The following is a 7,456-nucleotide window of genomic DNA, read 5'->3' as shown; positions in this document are numbered from 1 at the left end:
GGGGGGGGTTGTCTGTTGTTTCTGCCTTTCGCCAAAACTGGTGTGACAGTCATTCAAAAACGTAGTACTGTCATTTTGTTTTCAATTCGTCACTCAAGATTCTCGTGGTGTTCTGGTGTGCTTTCCCCCTACTCTCCTATCAAACATCTATTGTTCTTATCTCTCCTTTTTTTTGTGTGTGTGTTTGTTGCTCCCTTGTAACATCTTTATTCTTCGGCACTTATATGACCTTATTGAGTTGTAAGTGCAATAAAAACCCTTACTAAAACTAAAACGTGAGTGGTTGGCGGGTGCTCTGGAATGGTTTGCTCTTCTTTCCTATCAAACATCTATCGTCCTTATTTCTCCTCCTTTTTTGTGTTTGTTACTCTCTTGTACCACTCTAATCTTTGGCACTTATATGACCTTATTGTGTTGCAAGTGCCGTAAAACACTTACTTAAACTGAAACAACAGAAGATCCTCTGTTGTGGCTGAAATTGCTTCAATAAAGCAAAATTGTTGTACACTGAAATGCAAGCTTTTAAAGATATAACATGCTTCCTTCCTCTCATTTACTGAAACAGTCGGACAAATTAACTGCATGCCTGTATGTTTTTGACATCGTAAAATTAGACTGTGCTAGAGTAAAATCTAAAAGTTCTCAGTCGTGTGAACAGAGAGCTTAAAACAATTATAATCAATTTAGAAAGTTCTCACAGGCACATCTGAACACCTAGCTTCCTGCTCCATACAGTGGAACTCGGATTCAACGAGGCATGACCTAAAATCTTGTTGAATCCGAGTGTTCATTAAAGCCAACATGAGGTTTTTGTGTAGATAATTACAGGCACTGAGCAAGTAATGAATACAGGGAAGTAACAAGTGGTGCCAAAAATGCTTGCGTATTATGAGCTGTGCAAAATAAGACAGATTTGTTCAAATGCACGTCTGTGTCATCTCGACTGTTTGACAAAACGTTGCGTTGCTGTATAGAGCCAAGCATATGGCAACTTTTGATTCCATACACCAACGCACAATTCATTACATAGATCTGCGTCAAGACTAGCTTATCAATAAAAAAAATAATATCATTTCATTGCAATTTATATGATCAGTTGCCGGGGGGGGAGAGACTGATGCATTTGTATCTGCGACATTCCATGCCCAGACCACTGATGCCCCCCCTCTGACACATTCAAACACAGTCACACGTGTGCAGGCTACCCATCCAACCCAGACACGCTACAGTAGACACGTGCACGTGCCAGTATGAAACAAGGACGCTGATCGGTCACATGCAATCGGCTAAGCGAATAATGGTTCATGATGCAGGTGCAGGGATGGTATTTGGGAATAGATAAAAGTTTGTTGTGGGAAAAAATAAGCGAAGACACGTACGCAGGGCCTGCTCACCCTGGAAGCAACCTCGTTGAATCCGAGCTTGCTGATTTAAGTGTTAGTTGCATCCGGGTTACTTTTATTGATTTTAAAGAAGAAAAAAAAACGGGGAAACCATCTCCTTTCGTTGAAGCAAAGTTCCGCTGTACTCCTAATAATTCTCATGTCGCTGATATGAGTCACCTATTATTCGAGGCAAAGAGTTAAGTTTGCCATAGTTGAGACAGTGTGGGGATTTTAACCACATGCGGATAACTTTAGAACGACAGATGTACGCCACTGGCCGATATTTATAGTGACAACAATCTTGTTTGACTTCCCTTTACTTCCCAACTTGAAGTCAGGTACCCATTAGAGGTGGGTGGGCGGAAAAAAAAAATCCGTGGCCGAACCTGGACTTTCTGCTTTGGAGACAAGCGCACTAACCACTCCGCCACCATGCCACTATTGGCTACAGGCTTTAAAAATACTGCAATTGTGCTTTGTGGTCGTGTTGCCTCCGTGAATGACAACAAAGTGGGAATCCCACAATGACGTCAAACAAGATGGTTGTTACTATAAATATCGGCCAATGGCGTACATCTGTCGTTCTAAAGTTGTCCGGATGTATTTTAATCAGCCATTGATGATGGGGTACTGCTTCTACTGGTAGGTCCTACTTCTTTTCTTTTTTTATATTGTATCTGCTTAATCTTTCTTTTCCCCTGCACTAAATCAATGGCTGGATGCAAATACTGACAAACATCAAAAGGCATGTGTCCGAGTCTTGCATCTAGCCATCAAAATGACCTTTATTGTGTCAGTGGGCACCTTTTCAAAGAAAAGGTCCATAAAAAAAAGATTTCAACCATCAATCTAGATAACTTTTGAAGGTCCCACCCTCTCTTTCCATTGTGAAAGTTCAGCACCCCGGCTGACTCGCACTGAGTCTATGGTGAAATGATGTTCTTCATCTTGCACCCACACACATACGCACACAAACAAGTTCACAGATGTCTCAAATAACATTAATTCAACAACAAAAGTACTTGCATTCATATATATTATAATTTATATTTGCACATACAAATGCGAGTCAGAATGATTTTGAAGATGATAAAATTAGGAAAAAAAAATATCAGTCATGACCCTTACAACATACCACATAATAATGTGCAGTATAAAGGTATGGTTTGTGGTGAAGTATAATTTTGCATCATCAACAACCAATACAAGACGTAAGTTCCAAAAACACATTCAAGTGTGTCACAACTGACAACTCTTTTATCCTCTTTGTGGCAGCAAAACATTGTCCAGAGACTCACATTCACAAGAAGCTGCACTCAGTCCATTCAAAGTGATCACACTTTCAATTTTACAAAAATTAAAATACAAATAAAATTAAAATGCAACCTGCGCAAGCAACCAATCCTCTCTTCCATCATTATGCATAACGAAAAAACATTTCTGAGGACACAATGCAAGTCTGATGAGGTTTGGACTCCTTCAAACAATGAGGTCATTTCAGGACTAGGAAATTCTTTATTTCTTTTTGCAGATCAAACGTACGCGTTTTCACATCCCATCAACACAATTTAGATCATTTAAGTTAAGAGGCGAGCTTTCAACCCTAACTGTCAGGGCCAACCTGGGCTGAGAGGGATACAAAATCTCTTTAAAATAAAATAAATTTGAATATATATATATGTGAGGCAGCGTGGTGGAATCAAGCTCTCGTCAATTTTTGGGCATATTGAGTTATTGGTATCATCTTAAAGCTTGTTCATTTGTCTTGCTTTCAATGAAAAAAATACCCTTCCATCTTCAATAAAAGTGGAGATATTTGGGATTGAAGGAGGTGGGGGTCACCTGGTTTAAGAGGTAAAATTAGGGAGAAAATGGCCGCCAAAGATTGGTGAATTCCAAAGCTGGAGAGTCCATGGAAACTGTAAGTCTATATTTTTGTGCCTTTAATCAACGTTTTCTGTGAAATCCTCAAAGGAATGTGTTTGTAAATGGACATAAAAGGTCTTGAGCCAAAATACAAAAATTTGAGAAAAATTGCTAAGCAGGGAGAAAACTGCTGTTTTCTTCGATTTCATTATTTTGACGAGAGCCTGATTGCAACACGCTGCCTCACATATAGTTTCAGTAGTTTTAGATTAATAGAACAATAATAAAAGGAAAGTAACATCAAGGTCATATCACAATTGTCATGGTCATTTTCTTTTTTTCAGGTTTCAAGTCAGAGTTAAGGTAAACATACACATGTTTCTTGTTTCATATCCTATAGTTAGGTTTTGTTCTGTATCCTAAAAGTCCAATTCCTTGAACTTCTTCACTTTTGCACAAGTCATAAGGTTGACTCATATAAACAAAATCTGTTTAAATTAAGTTTTCTGAAAACAACAGAAAATAACTAAGACAATTGTTCTGACCATGAGAATATGCTCAAACAGGATACCAGCATCACAGAAAGCCTTGGTTTTCTTTTTTATAATGGGTAAACAATCAGCTCTGTGTGGTAAGAAACCCCTGAAACTTAGAGCAGGCAACCGCTGTAACAATTTATTTCCAACCCATCTTTTTTATTTATCCCATTTCATAAAATGACACCATATCGCGACCTCAGTGCCCTTTTGTCATATCTCCATATTTTTTTTTACATTGAAAATATGACTTCTTCTCACTCTTTGTTATGAACTGTTTTCACTGTAAAAAAAAAAAAAAATGGACATACGACATGAAAACACTGAGGTCGCGATATATAGGTGATTTAGGGGGTGGGCTTCAACCCTGCTAGTCAGGGCCAACCCCGGCTGGCAGAAATAAAACATCCAAGCGGACAGACTGAGAAACTATAAAAATTCTCCCCACTCGAGACTTGAGTCTCTTGCTATGCAACAGCAAAGCCCCTAGCTGCTATACTACAGACATCAGTCTCTTTTTTCAACAGCATCCCACATGACGTCATCCTGAAAACATTGTCCGACCAAACAGGGACCCTAAACTCAAGTAAGTAAAAATTATTTCCTTGTATTTTTGACAATCAAAAAGAAAATCCCCCAAAAAAATTTTGAAATCTCTGTAAGACTCATTTTCAGGAACTTTAGTTTTACTAAGAGTTTTACGGCACTTGCAACACAGTAAGGTCATATAGGTGCTGAAGAATAGAAGTGTTACAAGAGAGTAACATACACAAAAAAAAAGGAGAGATAAGGATGGTAGATTTTGTTAGGAAAGAAGGAGCAAACCCCACCAGAGCACCCGCTAACCACCCACATCAGGAACTTTATGACAGGTTGAAAAACAAACTGACAGAAGCCTGTGAGAAGAATGTGTGCTGGGGGGGGGGAGACAATTGGAAAACTCACACAAGAGAAACAGAAAAACCTTTCATACCAAAAGTATGGCTTTCTTTTTACCAAAAGAGTGTGGTGATTGTGTAAAAAGATGCACATTAAATTAGCATAATAATGATGACAATGAAAGAAAAACAACTCATCAAAATACTGACCTATTAGAATACAACTTGTCCACTCAATCCCGACAGAAATACTATAGGGTTAGGTCTTTATCAGAAAAACTAATTAAAATTTTTTAAAAACAGGTTCTGCACCCAACCTCTACGATGAGACTTTTTCTTCATATTGAGTTAATTAAAAGAGGCAACAGTAAGAGAAGAAGACTAAACATGACAGTACTGTCCAGAAAGTAAGTTCCCCTGAGTCATAAAAACAAACAATGACAAAGACTGAAAGACATACAGATAAAAAAGAAAAGATTTCATGTACAGCTAGCAAAGACAGATGACGGACTGTACAATATATCTATGCATTCCTCAGGATAAAGAAACTTGCTATTTGAACAGAAATAGATAAATAGGTATTGCACAAAAAGAAAAAAAAAACCCAACAATTCTATTATTACTCCATCATGTAGAAAAGTTCAGATCATATCAATGCACACATTATTATATTATCTTATTTCTGTAGGCAAAGGGGATGGGGGGGAAAAGTTCATATGTTATTGGTACAATGAAGGTTACTGAAAGTTGGAAGTTGGGAAATGCATCAGTGACAGGTAGACAGACAGACAGACAGACAGACAGACAGACAGACAGACAGACAGACAGACAGACAGACAGACAGACAGACAGACAGACAAACAGTCAGGCAGGTAGAACGGCAGACAATCTGATAAAAAGACAAGACAGATTCAAGAAGGCACAAAGATAGGAAAAAATGGGTGGGTCTACACATCACTGGTATGTCACAGTCATGGTAGACAACAGATGGCAACACAGGGGGCATGGGACTAGTTCATCTCAACTTTTTTCTGTTTTGTTTTTGTGGAGGTTTTCCCAATAAAGAGAAGCAGTTATAAATTCATGGCCATTCATGGCTAAACAGACTTACAGTTTTATAATTAAGAGAAGTGAGTTATTTAAAAATTGGAGCAGTAACTGAATGAGATAGAAGGAGCCCTAAGACTTGATAGTAATAATAGAGATGTCAGAGTTGTATTATTCCCAACTAGACACAGTGTTGGTCATTTTAAAGGCAGTAACCAGCTGTTATAGACTGAAATAACTTCCGGTACATAGGTTAAGAAAAACAAAAGAACAAATTATCTATTCCAATCTCTCCTAAAAGAGATGATTAAGGTAGAACTTAGTAATTTTTCTGCCTGCACACTTTCCACACACATGCCTCTTTTTATTTTCTGTCATTAAAAAAAAATAAATGATTAGAAACACTGTCAGCTCGATATGACCATAATGATGCTCAAGGCAGTGACAGCAGTCAGCCATATCATCCCTGCAGAACTCTTAATTGCTTCCTCCGAAAATGTAGTTGTTGTTTTTTTTACCTAAATTCTGACTGATATCACACAACTCAACCTGCAATTAGCTTTCAGCAAAGTTAACCTATCCAAATAGTCGCTACAACATAAGATTCAAAACAGGTGAAATGTGTATAATAACCTTTCTTTTCAGTTGTTTTCACTTTCCTGTAAAATTTACAGAAAGCGAGCCAGCCATTTCAAATCCCACAACAATGACATGTCATTACTGCAGCCTTGAAGTCTTAATGAGCTAATCAGATATAACTAGCCATTGGTCCCTCTTATCAAATGCCAACATTGGCACAAAAAAGATGTCATAAACAATGCACTAACTTAATACGGAATGAATGGATGTTATCACAACCAGTACACTATTCGTACAAAGGAAAAGACACCCTTTTCAAATTAAAGTCATTTTAAGTTATGCGGAGGAGCGTAAATGCACATAATGATACATTGTAGACTTTTGAATTCAAATCACTTTACAGTAACAGAGTCCACTTACACCAAATACTGCGAGACCACCAGATTTTCTTCACTTAAACCCTGTTTTTGGTTTAGAGAGATTGCTAAAATAGTAAAAAAAATCGTTGTTTTCAGATTATCCGTGTTCAGTTTAAGCCAACACTATTGTAGATCTATATTTTTTTCCACCTGTTAGACAGTCAGGCGCACAATGTGTTCAGAAAGTTTGATAAAGAACCAGAAGAATGAGTGCTCCCTTAGGTCAGGGGTCACCAAACCTTTCATCCTTTCCAGAGTGGGCTGAATAACAGGGAAACCAGAGCATGGGCAGGATAACTATTTTGTCCAATACTTTACACAAATACATAAAAAATGTAGACAACCAACTGACCAAGATATATATACAAAATATAAAATACACACCCACAAAATTAAAAGTTTTTAAAAGTAAAAGCCTGTTTACTTTGCACAAGAGTTCATTGAAATATTAAATTATTTCTGTCACTAAATCAGGAGCATGTTACAAACATTGTCCTCCAAGAATTTTTTTTCCAAGTATGATGGCATGGCAGCGAGCCACAGGAACCGACTCCACTGGCCAAACTGGCTTGCTGGACAGTATGGTGACCCTTGCCCAAGGTGAAAAGGCAAGATAGTATCTCCTGACAGACAAAAACTTGATGAACTATGCCACAACCTGATTGATAACTGCTCAATCAAAATCAACAGAAATTATTTTTTTAAAAACCACCCACCAAAACCACGGGAGACTGTGGCAACATGTC

Source organism: Aplysia californica, unplaced genomic scaffold, assembly GCF_000002075.1.
Source record: "Aplysia californica isolate F4 #8 unplaced genomic scaffold, AplCal3.0 scaffold00468, whole genome shotgun sequence".
Taxonomy (NCBI): domain Eukaryota; kingdom Metazoa; phylum Mollusca; class Gastropoda; order Aplysiida; family Aplysiidae; genus Aplysia; species Aplysia californica.
The sequence above is the reverse complement of the archived record's forward strand: the minus strand, read 5'-3'. Positions refer to the sequence as shown.